Source organism: Suricata suricatta, chromosome 11, assembly GCF_006229205.1.
Source record: "Suricata suricatta isolate VVHF042 chromosome 11, meerkat_22Aug2017_6uvM2_HiC, whole genome shotgun sequence".
Taxonomy (NCBI): Eukaryota; Metazoa; Chordata; class Mammalia; order Carnivora; family Herpestidae; genus Suricata; species Suricata suricatta.
This window is the reverse complement of record NC_043710.1, coordinates 37114418-37132581: the sequence shown is the minus strand read 5'-3', so window position 1 is coordinate 37132581 and position 18164 is coordinate 37114418. Positions and strand designations below refer to the sequence as shown.

Below are 18164 nucleotides of genomic sequence, written 5' to 3'. Positions count from 1 at the left end.
CTCCCTTCCCGGTTTTCCTCCTTTTTCTCCTTCCTCCTCCTCCTCCTCCTCCTCCTCCTTCACTTCATAATAATTATTAAAGTATTTGTCTTAACAATGTGGGGTGCCAGATATGCATTAATAAGTTGCTGCATTTAATACCTTTTTTTGTGACATTAACTCACAAGTTACTAAGAGATGTTCCCATTCATTATTCAAAGTTTCATATACATCCCACATATTTGTTGATTTTTATATCTGAGGTTTCTTGATTTTTAAAAATTCAGAATCCTTGTTGAAGGAGCTTCCCAAACCAAAACATGATGATTTGCTTATCTCACAAATATGCACCTGCAGGTTATTTCCCTTCTGCCTAGCAGATCATCTGTGATGGGCCTGTTAGTGTTGTTATGAGGGAGACTGGTTTTATCGCATGAGGTTTATACGCAGCATTTAAAGAGGGACAAAGGAGCTGATGGTTTGAGAAGGCTTGATTGGTTATTTCCAGGATCAGATGATTGTCAAGGGCAACTCCCCTCTCCTTATCCCCAATATCTGACCGTATGCTACCTGTCCTGTCTGATTTCTTACCATAGTCAGGCCTGATTTTGTTGTTGTTGTTGTTGATTTCAGTGTAGTTAACATATAATGTTATATCAGTTTCAGGTGTACAATATAGTGATTCACGAATTCTGTATGTTTAGCAGCATTCATCATAATGAGTATATTCTTAATTCCCTTCACCTATTTTACCCATCCCCCCACCCATCTCCCCTTTGGTAATCATCAGTTTCTTGGTTTGTCTTTTTTTTCTTCATTTGTTTGTTTTGTTTCTTAAATTCCACATGAGTGAGATTATATGGCATTTGTGTTTCTCTGACTTATTTTACTTAGCACTATACTTTCTAGCTCTCTCAATGTTGTTCCAAGCCGCAAGATTTCATCCATTTTTATGCCTGAATAATCCATTGTGTATACATACCACTTCTTTATCCATTCATCACTGATGGATCCTGGGGCTGCTTCTTTAATTTGGCTATTGTAAGTAATGCTGCAGTAAACATAGGAGTACATGCATCCCTTTGAATTTGTGTTTTTGTATTTTGGGAGTAAATACTCTGGAGTATGGTTATTGGATTGTAGGGTAGTTCTTTTTAACCTTTTGCGGAAGCTCCCTACTGTTTTCCACGATGGCTGCAGGAGGTTGCAACCTTACCAACAGTGCTCCAGGGTTCTTGTTTCTCCGTATTTTATCAAATACTTGCTGTTTCTTGTGGTTTTGATTTTAGCCATTCTGACAAGTGTGAGGTGATATCTCATTACAGTGTTGTGTTTCTCTGATTATTAGTGATATTAGGCATCTTTTCATGTGTCTCTTGGTCATCTGTGTCAGCTTTGTAAAATAATGTCTACTCAGATCCTTTGCCCATTTGAAATTGATTTTTGGAAAGTTCTGTTGTGTTTGCTTTGCTGTGAATTTTGTGAGTTATTTATATTTTTGAGATATTAGTCCTTTTTTAGATACATGATTTGCAAGTATTGTCTGATTCAAGAGGTTGCCTTTTCATTTTGCTGATGTGTATTTTCTTCTTGTTGTTGTTATTGTATAGAAGCTTTTTAGCCTCATATAGTTTCACTTATTTATTTTTGCTTTTGTTGCCTTTGCTTGTGGAGTCAGATCCAAAACCTCACAGCCAAGAATGATCTCGAGGAACTTACTTCCTATGTTTTCTTCTTGGAGTTATAGGTCTTCATGCCTTGCAGTTGGGTCTTTAATTTATTCCAAGTTAATTTTTGTATGTGATATAGGATAGTAGTCTAGTTTCATTTTTTTTGCATGTGGATGTCTAGGTTTTCCAGCACCATTTATTAAAAAGACTGTCCTCACTGTATATTCTTAGCTCCTTTGTCATAAATTAAACATATATGCCTGGGTTTATTTCTGGGCTCTCTGTTCCATTAGTGTGTCTGTTTTTATGCCAATACCATATTGTTTTTGTTACTGTAGCCTTGTAACCAGGGACATGATGCCTTCCCCTTCCTTGTTCTTTAAGGGGGGGAAATAGAGTTAGGGAAGGGGAGGGGAACAAATCCTGAGAGACACTTGAATACTGAAAACAAACTTGGGGCTGAAAGGGTAGGGGAAAGGGATGGTGGTGATAGACATGGAAGAGGGCACTTGGGGGGAAGAGCACTAGGTGTTTATTTTTTAATAGTTTATTGTCATATTGGTTCCCATATAACACCCAGTGCTCTTCCCCACAAGTGCCCTCCTCCATGACCACCACTTCTTTTCCTCCTCCCCCTCCAACCCTCGGTTCATTTTCAGTATTCAATAGTCTCTCAGGTTTTGTGTCCCTCTCTCTCCCCAACTCTCTTTCCCTCTTCCCCTCCCCCTGGTCCTCCATTAGGTTTCTCCTGGTCTCCTGTTAGACCTATCAGTGAAAACATATGGTATCTGTCCTTTTCCACCTGACATTTCACTTAGCATGACACCCTCGAGGTCCATCCACCTTGCTACAAATGGCCAGATTTCATTCTTTCTCATTGCCATGTATATACATTGTATATATATACCACATCATCTTGATCCATTCATCAGGTGATGGACATTTAGGCTCTTTCCAAGATTTGGCTATTTTTGACAGGAGCACTGGGTGTTATATGGAAACTAACTTGACAATAAACTATTTTAAAAAATAAAATAAAATTTAACTCCTACAAAAAAAGATTGCATTTATTCTAGTTTTTTGTGGTTCTTACCAATTTTACAACTCTTTTTTCTATTTCTCTGAAAAATACCATGGCAATTTTGATAGGGATTGCTTTGAATCTGTAGGTGGCTTTTGATAATACAGACATTTTAACAGTATTCTCTCAGTTCATGAGCATGGGATGAATTCCCATGTGGTTGTGTCTTCAATTTTTCTAACCAGGGTCATGATTTTCAGTGGACAGGTCTCATCTCCTTGGTTAAACTTGTTACTAGGTATTCTTTTTGATGCAATTGTAAATGAGTTTATTTTCTTCTCTTTTTGATAGTTTGTTATTAGAATACAGAAATACAAAAGATTTTTGTATATTGATTTTATACCTTGCAACTATAGTGAGTTTGGTCATTCTAATAGTTTATTGGTGGAATCTTTGGGGTTTTCTATATCATATCATCTGCGAATAGTGACTGTTTTACTTCTTCTGTTCCAATGTGGAGGCCTTTAATTTTTCTTGCCGAATTTCTCTGGCTTGGACTTCCAATACTATGTTGAATAAAAGTGGCAAAGATTCACATCCTTGTTTTATTCCTCGTCTTTGAGGAACAGCTTTCAACATTCTACCATTGAGTATGGTGCTACCTGTGAGTCTGTCCTATATGACCTTTATTATGGTGAGATACATTGCCCCTACACTCAATTTGTGGAGAACTTTTGTCATAAACGGATGCTGAATTTTGTTAAAAGCTGTTAAGTATCTATTGAGATGAACATATGATTTTTTATTCTTCATTTTGTAATGTGTATCACATCGACTTATTTGCAGATGTTGGGCCACTCTTGCATCCCTGGAATAAAGCCCACTTGATCATAGTGTATGATCCTTTTAATGCACTCTTGAGTTCACTTTGCTAATATTTTGTTGAGGATTTTTGTATCTATGATTATCAGTTATACTGACCTATACTTTTCTTATTTTTGTGATGTCCTTTTCTGGTTTTGTCTCAAGGTAATGCTGTCCTTGTAAAATGAATTTGGGAGCATTTCTTCCTCTTCAATGTTTGGAAGAGTTTGAGAAGTATTAAGTATTAAATATTCTTGGATTATTTTATATAATTCACCACTGAGGCCTTCTGCTCCTGGACTCTTACTTATTGGGAGGTTTTTGATAACTGAATCAGTCTTCCAACTAGTAATTGATCTACTAAGATTTTTATTTCTTCATGATTCAGTTTTTTATTTCTCCATAATTTCTTCTTGGTTGACCAATTTGTTAGTATGTAATTATTCTTAGTATTCTCTCATGATCTTTTGTAGTTCTGTGGTATCAGTTGTAACTTCTCTTTCATTTCTAATTTTTTTTCTGTCCTCTTTTTATTGGTAAGTATAGCTAAAGTTTTATCAATTTTATTTATCTTTTCAAAGAACAAGTTCTTAGTTTCACTTTTCTTTTCTCTTGTCTTTTTAGTCTGCATTTTATTTCTTTCCATTCTGCCAACCCTCACTTAAGGCTATCCTTCCATGATAAATGTAGGCAGTGTATCTTTTCACAAGAATGACAAAATGTTTCTGAGACATTTTAGAGAGAAAAAATTGATTCCCCTAGCCTATGTGCTCCATTAAGGCAAATTATGTGTCTTTTATTTTTGCATAGTAGGTTTTCATTGGCTTTTAAATAATTGATTGTTTACAAGAATGAATGAATGAATGAAAAAATGAGTAAATGAACATATGAATAAAAATGTAGTAGAAATTATGTCTTCTCTGGCAATGCCATTCAGCTCAGTCCAATAAGTACTTATTTGCAGCAGATGCAAAGTTTGATACCATGGATACAAAGATAAGTAAGAAACAATCAGTTTCTTTCAGGAATTTAGTAGGATACCAATTATAATGAGGCAGCTTTGAAATGTTTTGTTACTTAAGTCTAGTAGTTGAGATTGGAGACCCAAGTCTTATTCGAACAAAGGCAGTGCCCTGGCATCAGGATAAAGGCTTTTTTAAGCCAGAAAATCAGTGAGAACCCACTTCTGCAAAGTAAAAAAAAGAAGTGTCTTCAGTATCTTCTTCCCTGTAGTAGATTATATTATTAGTTCAGTATTTTTCCTTCCCTTTTTTTGTGGGGGACCCTTCCTTCCAGGTTTTTCTAACCCATTCCTTATTAGATTTCTCCTTCTCAAAGAATTATACTTCCCACTCTAATGACATTATAAGCCATATGACTTGCTTTGGCCAATGGAATATAACTGAGAGCAAACTTGTGTCACTTCTAATATGAAGCTTTTTTAAAAATATAATTTATTGTCAAGTTAGCCAACATACAGTGTATGCAGTGTGTTCTTGGTTTTGGGAGTAGATTCCCATGATTCGTCACTTACATACAACACCCAACGCTCATCCCAACAAGTGCCCATCACCCGTTTTCCCCTCTCCCCTGCCCCCATCAACCCTCAGCTTTAAAAGCCATTATTGCATAGTTCAGCTCTTCTTTCCTGTCTGCCTTGAGGATAGCATGTCTAAAATACAGGTTGTTCATTCTGTCTGGATTCCAGAGTGAAGAGAATTAGAGCAGAGCTGCAGCCAACCTGCACAAACATGTTAAATGAATGAGAACGAAGCCACTATTTTTGTAAAGGCAGAGATACTTGGACTGTTAATTACTATAGCATACCTTCCCTAAGATAACTAACATACTTTCCAAGAACAAAGAGGAATATTTCCACCTTCTTTTCTACTTAATTCTTTTATGTTTGTTTATTTTTGAGAGAGAGAAGGGACAGAGAGAGGAGACAGAATCCGAAGTAGGCTCCAGGCGGTGAGCTGTCAGCACAGAGCCTGACAGCAGGCTTGAGCCCACAAACCATGACATCATGACCTGAGACAGAGTCAGACGTTTAACTGACTGAGCCACCCAGGCACCCCTCCACCTGCTTTTCCACTTAAAGATCCCTGCTCACATTTGCCTGCTCAAGGAAGTCTGGATGAAAGAAGAGGAGGATTGGAGGACCTTGATTACACTGCACTAATATAATGCCTTTGACCAAGTCCTGTTGTACTTGAAGGCCGATTATACTACCCAAATACATAAAAGAGAGGCAACAAATTTTGGAAAAGGTAAAAGGCAGTGAGAAAAAGGGGTTCTATGATAACAGAATCCAAAATGAGCTTTTCTAAGCCTAAACGAGGCCATTTTGAGAGTTCTGAACTTGAAAAAAAAATGCTATCAGTAAATTCCTCCATCAGTTGTCATAGAAACCATCACTTTTGTTTGTATAATACTGAGACAATTAAATGTTAACAGCGTATTAGAGAGAAACTGCTAAATTGCAGACAGAAGAGTTTTGATGGGTCACAGAAACAGAGTTCCAATCATGAATTCAACTTTTCTCATAACTTTTTGCAGCATTGCCTTCAAAAGCAAAGACTGTAATTCGCTGAGGAACCTAACACTATGATGATTCTGTATTGCTGGTCCCAAGGAAGAGAAGTTTTCACTGAAGCTATTAGTTTGATGCACATGTTTACAATATGACCGTGGAATATAATCTTCCTCAATCCCTTAGGGAAGAAAACACTGAGGCTGTCATTATGAAGAATGAAAAGGAAAATATATAAGTAGGAGTTTACATAGGAGAGAGCAAATATACAGCTTTGGAAGTCAATAAAGAGACTAATTCATTCAGTATATGAGAAATTCAGCTTTCATTATATACAAAGCACATCTTGTTTAGAATTCTGTCTTTGAGTCTCATTCTTTTTAGTAAAATGAAGGTGTGCCTGCAGTATTGACCTACTCATTTAATATTAAATTAAATGCAACAGGATTCAAATTAAACATGGTAGATAAACATTATGCATTTATATCTGCATATCTCCTCATATCCCTGGGAAAGGAGCAAAATTATATAAATGACAGTAAAGGGATAAGAAAAGAGTACAAATACACAAGTACAAAAAGGAGAGGTGACAGGAATTGTTTGGAGGGTATAGGGTATATGGACAAATAAACTGACAATAGATCACAGAAAAATGACACTCAACTATTTGCAGTTACTTACATCTAGAAAGATTTAGGAATTGCACCATATGCTACTCCTGAAGATCAAGATCAAGTGTGGGGATAAACACAGGAGAGCTGGATAAAACCATGCTTAAGAGCAGTGAGGCACCCTTCCCCGCAAGGTTCCCTGCCCTCCCATTTGCAAACAGAGGCTTCATCTTTCCCTCCCGTCAGAAGGCTGAAGGTTTGCTCTTATGAGAAATTGTACCAGGAAATCTCCAGACATGGCAACACCATGTACAAGTGGCAGGGTGAGGATGTAGAAAGAAAATCACAGGAAGTAAGTGTAAGGAAACCTCTAAAATTGCAGCTTCTCTAATTCCTTCCCTCTCCTTGGCAGTCTGGCATTTACTTCTCAAAGGGATTACCATGATTGCTTTCTGAGAAGAATGGCTATCTCAAAATAAAAGACCCTTAGGCATACTAGAATTTGAATATCTTATAACAAAGTAGCCAGAAAAGCCTAAAACAATGAAAGACAGAAACAAAACAATCAAAATGGATAAAAGAAATCCACAGAGAATGAGTGTGAACAGAAAAACAATGCCTGCCCAAGGAAAGTCTGTAATATTTGCCAAAAGATGAAATAACATTGCACTTATGAAACAATAACATGCTATAAAATGAAATATGCAAAGAATAAGAGAATTTATAGAAATCAGAAAATTATGATAGAAATACAGAAGTTCATGACATTAGTTGGAAGATCATTTGAAGATCTCTCAAGAAAAGAGGATAAAAGCCCCCCCCCCAAAAGAAAGAAAATGAAAATAGGAGAACAAAAATAAGCAAATTAGAGTATATGTTCAGAAGGTTAATTCTAGTTAATGGAAGTTACCAAAAGAGAAGGGAGAAGACATTAGGAGAAGAATATTAACCAAGATTTAATGAATAAAATTCCCCAGAATGCAAAAACAGGAATTTTCACACATGAAGAACTCACTAATTAGGTACAATGAAAAATCATACCATTGTAAAATTTTTAAACAGAAAAAAAGAGAAGATTCTAAATGCTTCTAGAAAAAAAAAAAAAAAACAGGTCACATATGAAGGATATAGAGTCTCAATGGCATTGACTTCCCGCCACTAGTATTAGAAACTAGAAACCAATGGAAGAAGGTATTCAGAATCTTGAGGGAAGTTAGAGACCATAATTGTAAACAGAAGTAAATATTAGTCAGGAATGAAAAGTGTTGTAGGCAGACTAATGTTTTCCCAAAGTTGTCCATGTCCCAATTCTACAAATCTGTGACTATATTACTTTCTACAGCAAAAGGGATTTTGCAGAGGTTATTAACTTAAGGACCTTGAGATGGAGAAATTATACTGGAGTATTGGGGCAGACCAAATATAAATGGAAAGTCCTTCTAAGACGGAAGGAAGATCAGAATCAGACAAGGAGATTGGAAAACAGGAAACAAAGTTTGAGTGATGTCACTGCTGGAAGAGGACAGTGAATCAAGGAATGTAGGCAGCTTTCAAAAGCTGGAAAAGCTGGAAAAGACCAGGAAATGGATTCTCCTCTAGAGATTACAGAAGGAATACAGTCTCTCACCTATTTTAGGTTTCTGATCTTCAGAATGATTTAAATGATACATTTGTGTTGTTTTATGCTTGTGACAATTTGCCACAGAAGCAATAGGAAACTAGTAAAAAGGAAAAGGCACTTTTGAGAGAAGTTTAGTCTATAGTTCTGCAACCACCTAAATATTAATCAATTGTAAAAATAAAGACAGTGCTCGATACTGAGGTCAACTCCCCAAAAATACCTCCATGCCTTCTTTCTTAAGAAGCTACTAGAGATGTGCTCCTCCAAACTGATGTTGCAAACCATGGAATACATGCAATTTGACAAAATGAGTATCCACAAGAGAAATTTTAAAGGATGAGAAAAATAATATAAATCAATTTGTGCCAATGAAAAACAATGTTTACATATTTATAATAATGTAAACTCTAAATTTTGACAAAATTTGAGATAAGTAAGTTAGAGCATATAGGCAGAAGGAAACGAAAAGGTGTCTTCTTCCAAACAGGGACATCAAGTAACAATGTTAAGAATTAGTAAAATCAGAAAATGAGCATTTAAAAACAAGCTATCTATAATTGTGGAAGTAAATACCAGAAGACATAGCTAAAAGCAAAGAATATGCTTGCTTTTGGGGGCTGAGAATCAGAAATGGGAAAGAGTTGATGCTTTTAAACACTGTTAATATATTATGTAGGACTAGAAATATGTGAACACATTGAGGGGCACCTGGGTGGCTCAGTCAGTTGAGTGTGCAACTTTAACTCAGGTCATGATCTTGCAGTTCCTGGGTTCGGGCCCTGCCTGGGGTTGCTGCTGTCAGCCCAGTACCCACTTTGGATCTTTTGCCCTCCCCACCCCCTGCCTCCTCCTCTCTTTCTCTCTCCCCTCTCAAAAGAAAAAAGAAATATAGTGATATTGGACAGGAGAAACCCTTTTGGTCACATTTTTTTCCTTTTTAAAAAATTCCATTCCTCTTAAGAATTCTACTCTTCCTTGAAATTAAGTTTTCAGGGCACCTGGGTGGCTCATTTGGTTAAGAGCCGATTCTTGATTTTGGCTCAGTACATGATCTCACCATTTCAGGCTCTGTGCTGGCATTGCAGGGCCTGCTTGGGATTCTGTCTCCCTCTCTTTCTGCCCCTCTCCCACTCCTACTCTCTGTCTCTCTCAGGATAAATAAATAAACTAAAATAAAATTTTTTAATGTTTAAAAAAAAGAAATTAAGTTTTCAGTTGGAATCTTACATTGTAATCTTAAACGCCTGTGTTTGGGACTGTTGCCTGCTCTAGTCCCTGAGTTCTGCATTCACGTTCCCATATGATCTACTTAGGCTGAATTCTGTGTCTCATTCATCATTTATCCTGGAATCTAGTAAAATCCCTGGCATACAATATATGGTGGTTGAATAAATGAAATTCTGGCTGAAAAATGAATGAATGCCTAATTGTTATTACAGTTTTATGAGTATCATAAATCACAGATTAATATGAGAAAAGAAGATACTTTTAGAGCTTCTCATGGAAAGTGGGTGTTTGAAATGTTCTTGAGGAGATAATGCTAGCCCAAATTACATATCTCTATATAGGCCCATACATTATTTCACTTTCACAGCCTCAAAGTTCATTATATAATTATGTATACTTTTAACAAGGTACCTTTGTCCTGTAAGCAGCAGGTTGATTCTGCAATTGAATCACTATTATGATGTCAGTCACTAAACATAGGACCATACAACCAGCTCCTGGGAATAGACTTCCCTGTGTAATTGTGATGGACTCCTCACAGCAATTGCTAAGTGTTGGCAGTGATATGAACTGTCCATGGTGATTACAATGATTTCATTCTACTTAGAGCAATCATATAATCTTTTTAAAGTAATTTATAGTTCTCTCATGACCAAATCATTGGATGCCAAGACAGTGTAAATGGCATTCTGGACCTGGATTTGAAGACCTGGATGCAAATCCCATTTTTATAAAACTTCCATTAACTTCTATGAGTGTGTTTCTCAGTTATTGTGGCAGTAAAAAATTCTATGTGATAAACAATTCTAAGACACAAAGGCTTATAACAGCAAACTTTTTTTTTTTCTTTGACACACCCAGGTCTGCAGATTGGCTAGGGCTCTGATGGGTTCAGCAAAACCTGGCTGGACTTCAGGTAGTGGTTAGGTTTAGGTATTTTCCAGATATCTATTCATTGGTTTTGGACTTTCAGCTCCTAAACATGTTCTTCTCATGGCTATGGCTAATCCAACTCAAGCAAGAACATTTAAATTCTCTGTGTTTCACTCTCTAAAGTGTCATTGGTCAAAGCACATGGTCAAATCCAACATCTGTGGAGTATACATCAGTCAGAGTCCAGTTAGGGAAAGAAAAATGAGCTACTCTAAGTATTATAACAATAAGAGTTTTATTACAGTAAATTGATCTTACACTAATGTGGAAGAGCTGGTCAATTAGGATCTGGTAAAGGGGTGAAGAGGAATCAGAAGTCAGATACAGGGAGAGAGGTTACACTGATGAATCTGGTTTGTGTTCTCAAGCAGCTAGTGCTAAAGGTAGGTAGAAAAAGGCTTATATGCCCAGACCTATAATCATAGGTAGAAATTGTTGTCTTGCAGATAAAATGATGCAGATTTTCAGTGAACAGACTTACTAGAACAGCCCTTACTTGAGAGAGAGGAAAGGGAGAGTTAACAGGGTGTTAGTCTTTCTCTATCCTAGAGTCCCCAGTTAAGCCAGGGCTATGGTCTTTCGTGGAGAATAATCATTAGTGCAAATACTGTTCTGGCAAAGGAGTGAAATAAAAGGGTTTTTTAACATCATTAGTGAATTTAAGTCTTCGAAGTCATGAATTCATTTGGGGAGTTTTTGATGAAATTATTATTTTAAATCTGGCCAATTGATTTGGATTCAGTTATTGATGGATGAACATTCCAAAAATGCTTTTTTTTCCACTTTTCCTCCAACCTTCTTTTTCCCCCCTCTGATAGAATGTTTCAGATTGAAAAGAATAATAATCCTGCTTTACTTGAAAACCTCATGAAAACATCTTTATCTAGAGGATTTTTACTTACACACCTTTTGCTTTTTTAAAGGAACCATTAGAACCGCCCTTCATAGCTGACTTGCTACTGTTTAGGAGAGATGTGGCGATGTCTGTGACAAAGTACTGAGAAAGGACGAGAAGGAAAACGCATCTAATTCACAAATGATAGAATATGGCCTAGTGCATCTTAAAGCACATGCGTTGTGATGTAGGAGTTCTGGAAGGTATGAAAGGCAACCCCATGAAATGAGGGTGTTGCCTGTGATAACCTATAAAAGCTCTACGGATAGTCTCATCAGGTGTTTAGAACTATTAACATTGCTTTTGGAATTTTGTATGTGGGGATTAATAGGTTCATGGTCAATGCCATGATAAGCCTCCATATTCTAGTGTCTAATTCATAGCCAGCAATTGAGGCCTTGGATCCCACACCTGTACATTTTTATTCTCTGGTCCAACAATTCCTAATGACATAGAAATTTGAAAGCTAAGGTGAGTTCCACTTTTACATTCACAGGAAGTGTTTTTAATTTGCTCATGCAAGAAGAAAGAAATTGGTTAATACTTTGATTGCTTTGTTCACTGAAATAGTGATTTTTAAAACACTTAATATTAAACTGAAAAGTCAAAAATATTTTAAAACATCTTTAAGACAATTATATAAAGCTCATGGGCTTAAATATTAAAGTAACACTGACAAGTTGGGAGGAATATAAGATGATGCAAATGTTTTAGCAGATTTTCAAAAAAGAGTTTGAATCTGAGTTTCCTATTTTAGCTTTTATACTGATAAAAGGGAAATTTTTGACTTTTTAAAAACCATAAGAATGTGGAAGCTAATCTATTATGGGCAAGGAAACCATGTCAGGCAAAGAAGCTTTAATCTTGTCTTGGCTGTAAACAACATGACTTCAGTGCAGCACGTAGCAGAAGTATGACTTGCTATTCCAAGAAAGTTTGCTATTCCAAACCTGTACATCCTGAGCTGTGCCAGCTTTGAAATTCAAATGCCACAGTATTTGGAAATCACTTTTGAAGAGGAAAATATATTATGATGCATTTTCCCTTGTCGACTGGATTGATGACAAAACCTTTGCATGTTTACTGGTTAGAAAAGGCAGTAAGCAGGGTAGTCTCTTGTCTGTAAGATAAATGGACTAAGTTTGGGATGTGGGTTCACAAGATGTCAGAGTGTCTTTGCTGGGAAACCTGAAAACCTCAGGGGCACCCTCTTTAAAGGCAGGAGAAGATCCTAGTGCTTATCTTATTCCCTTGATTTGTTGATCTGTAAAATAATAAGAGTAACATCTCTCTTAGAAAGTTGTGAAGATGAGATAAAACAGGCAAAATTTCTGTTCAGTGCCTGGGACAGCTTAGATGCTGGTTACATGCTCACTTCATCCATGTTCACAGATGCTAGGCTCCCTTGGTGCTTACTGGCAGATGACATGAATCCACGAAGCAAGTACATGGAAGACAAAAGATAGCAAGCTGTTAGTATCACAACTAAACATTGAAATTTATGCTCATGTCTTACCTTCCTAGAGACGCGTGTCCTGCCTGCCTATTTAATATTGCACCATGTTTCCTTGAGGCACCCTAGTACTCTCATTGCCTGTTAACTGTTCTCAAAATTCTACGTTATCTAATTTTTTTATTATAATTATCATGCACTGTCCCTATCCTGCTGGGGTTATGTTCCACTAGGTAGGTTCTGTTGATATGTTTTGTTCACTGATACATCTCAACTGTCTTGCATGATGTCTAGTACATAGCAGGACTTTGGTAAGTATTTGTTTAAAAATATATATAAATACAAGATTCTTAAAAAAAAACAGAGATATCGGCTCTTATAACCTGTAACAGGTCTCTAAGGCAGGAGTTAGGATTTAGACCTTTTATACAGATTTACCATAAGGTTAGAAGAGTGAGGGGTCTATCATTAGAAAATTATCCATGTTTCCCAACTGTGATCTGCTGAAGTTTTGCCACAGTTGAGATAGGTCTCTTTCTGTATTGACACCAATAGGGCTTCGTGGGCTTTTAACTGTCTTCCAACAAGAATACAGCTAAGTGTTAATGAATGGTGGGCTCTGAACTGGAACTGCTTGTAGTTTTGCCTGGAACACATCTTTACTCCTAAGATGTGTGACTCTGGGCTATTTTTCTTTACTGCTGTGTACTTCAATATTCTCATCTACAAAATTGGGAAAATCCTTGCATCTTTTTTGGAGGGCTGTTTTATGGATAATTAAGATCCTATCTAAAGCACTTATAGTGGTATCTAGCATACAGTAAACTCTTGGGAATAAAATGAAAGCTATTTTAGGTTTGGCTTAAGTGTACTGTAAGTTTGGGTATAAGCACTATCCAAACTTCTTACCTTTTCATGTGTGCTGTATAGAGAACCTAAGAGCAAACATTATGCCTGTCTGCTTTTCAATGCCCTATTTGGTTGGTTTTAACTACTATGAAGGTAAATGCTCTCATGTTATCCATCAAGATAAGTAAAAAAAAAAAAATAAAACAAAATGAACTTCACACACTGATAATATTAGTTCTTATTATACTAGCATTTCTTTGAGGAACCTGGAGCAAACATACTTATCATTGTTGATTCTTAGAGCTATTAGCTTCTTGACTCACAGCCCTAAACCTTACACCACTCAGCTCTACTCCTGACAGTTGTCACTGCCCACCAGCTAAAGGACACTAGGGTGCACCTGTCGTCAAGTGGCTGGATTTACTAGTTGCTGCAATAAGAGATGTTGAACATTTTTAAAAATGGTAGTTATCTCAAGATTTTAGGGTGTGGCTTTTATGTGCTTTGGGTTTATATGAGGTGACTTGTGGAGGTTTCAAGGAAAGAGAGGTCTCTTCTGGATTGAGTGCTTCAAGGAGGAAGGGACAAATGCATGATTGGGGTACTTAGTAATTGTTATCTATGAATTAGCAGAAACTGAGCAGAAATAAAGCCATGATTGGTAAAGAAATAGTGTAATCATTGTTATCTGAGACAGGGGAATGTTTGGGGTTTATTTTGTTTGTGCTATATTCATAACTGTGCTCATACATGACTTAACAGACATATTACTTTGGCCTCATGCTATTATGATCACTGAACAAATTTATGTGAAATTGTTTAGGAGGAGAACACCATGGCCTAAATATTAAAGTCAGGGCAGATATCAGGTGAAAGTTGTCAGCCTTCTACCATCTACTCTTGCCAACTTACGGCATTCCTCAAATTCCCAGGTATTGATTTTAGTCTTGCTCTGATAATCCTAACCATAGACATGTAGCGTTCCTTAGATTATCGGTTCCTTAGACTTTTCCATGTTTTCTATGCCTCACCCCACAAATGCCCTTTCCCTTTAATATTTGATTAGCCTCAAATTAAGGTAAATGTAGTTTCATCTCTTTGGTCATCTGGACCAGGCTAATGACTTCCCCAGTTGAGAGGGAGCTGGAGACTCATCAGCCTCTCTCTCTTTCCCACCAGATGGTGCTAAAAAGACTTTACTAAGTCCTGTAGGAGCATGTGCCCAACCCATGAGTTCATATATACTCTTGTGTATTTTTTGGTCATTTTTAGGTATGTCTATTTTATCACCCAAACTACATGATGTTTCTCACAGACAGGAGCCAAGTCTGTTTTTATCCCTTACAACATGTAATACAGTAATGAGCATTCCAGGACAATCAAGAAATATTTTACAGAATGATTGGCAGGATTACCAGAAAAATGGAAAAGCTTATTGTGACTATGAGAATAAACCACCTTCCACACAGTTTTTTCCTGATAATAACTACTATATTTTGGTTTAATGCAGGAAGGTAAAAAATAAAGGAAAAGTAATCTATATATATATATATATATATATATATACATATATATATATATATATAATTATATAAAGACTTAGACCTTGGTATAAGATTTCTATTCTTATTTTACATTTGCTGTAGCCCTGTATTTTCTGTAATCGTCTCTATTCCCCATTACTTTGTCACCACTCATTAAAGAGGATCTATTTGCTAACAATATGTGCTATTTTGAGATTAGGCTCCAAAAGCCCTTCCCAAAGCTTGTTTTAAATACTTCCATGAGCACTCTCCAGGTCTCTTCACATCTCAGTTGGGTAAAATCATCAATTTTTCATTTCTTAAAAGATTCAAGTAAATGTACTAAGTAAAAAGTATATTTTGGGGGCACCTGGGTGGCTCCGTCAGTTGAACATTTGACTTTCAATTTCGGCTCAGGTCATGATCTCATGGTTGTTTACATGGAGCCCCCACATTAGGCTCCACGCTGACAGCACAGACCCTGCTTGGGATTTTCTCCCTCTGTCTCTCTCTGCCATTCCCTGACACTCTTCCCCCCCCTTCTTCCTCTCAAAATAAATAAATAAAACTTTTTTTAAAAGTATGTTTTGTTCTATTTGAGAAATTTGCACCTGTGGTCGACAGTCACAGCGTTAAAAATACACATACTTGGATTTTCTGTCTGGTTGGATAATTTTTCCCTATTCTTGATATTTTATATTTATTCACAAAGACAAGAAAGGAAAACAATTAAATGAAAGCCTTCTAGAAAGAGAAGAGATGTTATTCTTCCTATTGTTTATGCATAAAACAATAACCTTGCCTGCTATTGGAAGGAAATTTTAAAAACTATTTTTATTTGAGCTCAAAATGTATAACTTCTCATAATTCACTGGATTCACCAAATACTTGGTATTAAAAATAGAGACAGTTTCAGGAACATAAAATTATTATTTGGTTAAAAACGTAATTTTTTTCTTGTCTCCTTTTTACCTTACACCCACATAGGTAAACATAATGAGAAATATATCTTTTATAATGCATCAATATATCCCTTTAAAACTAAATAGCACAAACCCCTTTGTGTACCTCGATAAGGCAATATAAGGTGGCTATGAATTGTTAATGCTCCTTTTTAGTTTTTCCCACTAAGTTTTATGTGGGTAACATCAGTGGTAATGACTGAATCCAAAGAAAGTCAAATAAGCATTTCCAGTCTTATATCATAGAATTGTAAGACTGGTTCATGGGAGGCAGGATACCATAGGAGAGACTAAAATCCTGAGGTAGTCCTATCAAGTGCAGCTTAAGGTCTAAGTGGGACACAGACTAAACTTGAAATAATGGACGGACATATGGCTCAAATGGTGGAGGAGGGTGTGTGAGTTTATGGGAACAATTCACAAATGGGAATCTAGGCTATGGACAAGTGTACTGAGAAAGAATGAGACCTAAGAGGTAGTAGAATTCCATGACATAAAAGAAGAAAGTGGATATTGAGACAGGTAAAAAGACACTAACTGAACTTCTAGTTTTTAGTTCTGAAGATAGATTCCAACCCTGGATATTATAAGATATCAGGAAATGAATAAGCCACAAGAATAAGATGTATTTCAATCTGGACAATATGGAGAAAGAGGTAAAGGGCCAAGAACTGAGTTAGAGGGACCATGGCCCAACATAATAAAGGAGATATATGAAAACCCAAGAGCTAACACCATACTTAATGATGAAAAACTGAAAGCTTTTCCTCTAAGGTCAAGAACAAGACAAAAATATCCATTCTTGGCCACTTTTATTCAACATAGTAGTGGAAATCCTAGCCACAACAGTCAGACAAGAAAAATAAGAAGCACTCATATTGGTAAAGAAGTTAAACTGTCACTATCCACAGATGACATGATCCTATGCATAGTAAATTCTGAAGACTCCACCAAAAAAGTACTAGAAATTAAAGTGGTAGGATACAAAATTAGTACTTAGATATTGGTAGTGTTTCTAGACTAATAACAAAGTAGTAGGAAGAGAAATTTTTTTTAATTTTTTTTAATTTTTTTTTTTTATTTCTGAGACAGATTCAGAGTATGAGCAGGGAAAGGCAGAGAGAGAGAGAGAGAGAGATAGACAGAGTGGGAAGCAGGCCTCAGGCTCTGAGCTGTCAGCACAGAGCCCGACACAGGGCTCAAACCCATGAACGTGAAATCATGACCTGAGCTGAAGTCAGAGGCTCAACTGACTGAGCCACCCAGGCGCCCCTAGAAGGAGAAATTTTTTAAAAAGTTTACAATTGCACCAAAAAGAATAAACTTAACAAACTAGGAATAAATGTAACCAAAGAGGTAAAAAATTTGTACTCTAAAAACTTTAACAACTGATGAAAGAAATTAAAGATGACACAAGCAAATGGAAAGATACTCTGTTCACAAATTATAAGGACAAATACCATTAAAATGTCCATATTACCCAAGGCAATGTACAGATTCATTGTAATCCCTCTCAAAATACCAACAGCATTTTTCACAGGACTAGAACAAGTAATAGTAAAATTTGTATGGAACCACAGAAGACCACGAATTGCCAAAGCAATCTTGAAAAAGAGAAGCAAAACTGGTATCGCAATCCCAGATTTCAAGATATGCTACAAAGCTGTAATAATCAGAACAATATAGGTACTGGCACAAAAAGATTCATAGATCAATGGAAGAGTATAGAAAATCCAGAAGTTAACCCACAATAATAAGGCCAATTAATCCATGACAAAGGAAGCAAGAATGAATGTACAATGGGGAAAAGTTAGTCCCTTCAATAAGTGGTACTGGGAAAACTGGACCACTTTCTTATACATAAAAATAAACTCAAAACGGATTAAAGACCTAAATGTGAGACTTGAAACCATAAAAATTCTAGTAGAGAGCACAGAAACAGTGACTTCTCTGACATCAGCCATAGCAACATTTTTCTACATCTGTCTCCTAAGGCTAGGGAAGGGAAAGCAAAATTAAACTA

At 36.4% G+C, this 18164-nt stretch overlaps 1 protein-coding gene across 3 annotated transcripts in view; it reads left to right on the top strand.

Moving 5' to 3' along the window:
- Positions 1 to 18164, top strand: part of NELL1 (neural EGFL like 1) — an 890650-nt gene that overhangs the window by 708351 nt on the left and 164135 nt on the right. The gene's annotated exons all lie outside the window — the stretch shown is intronic.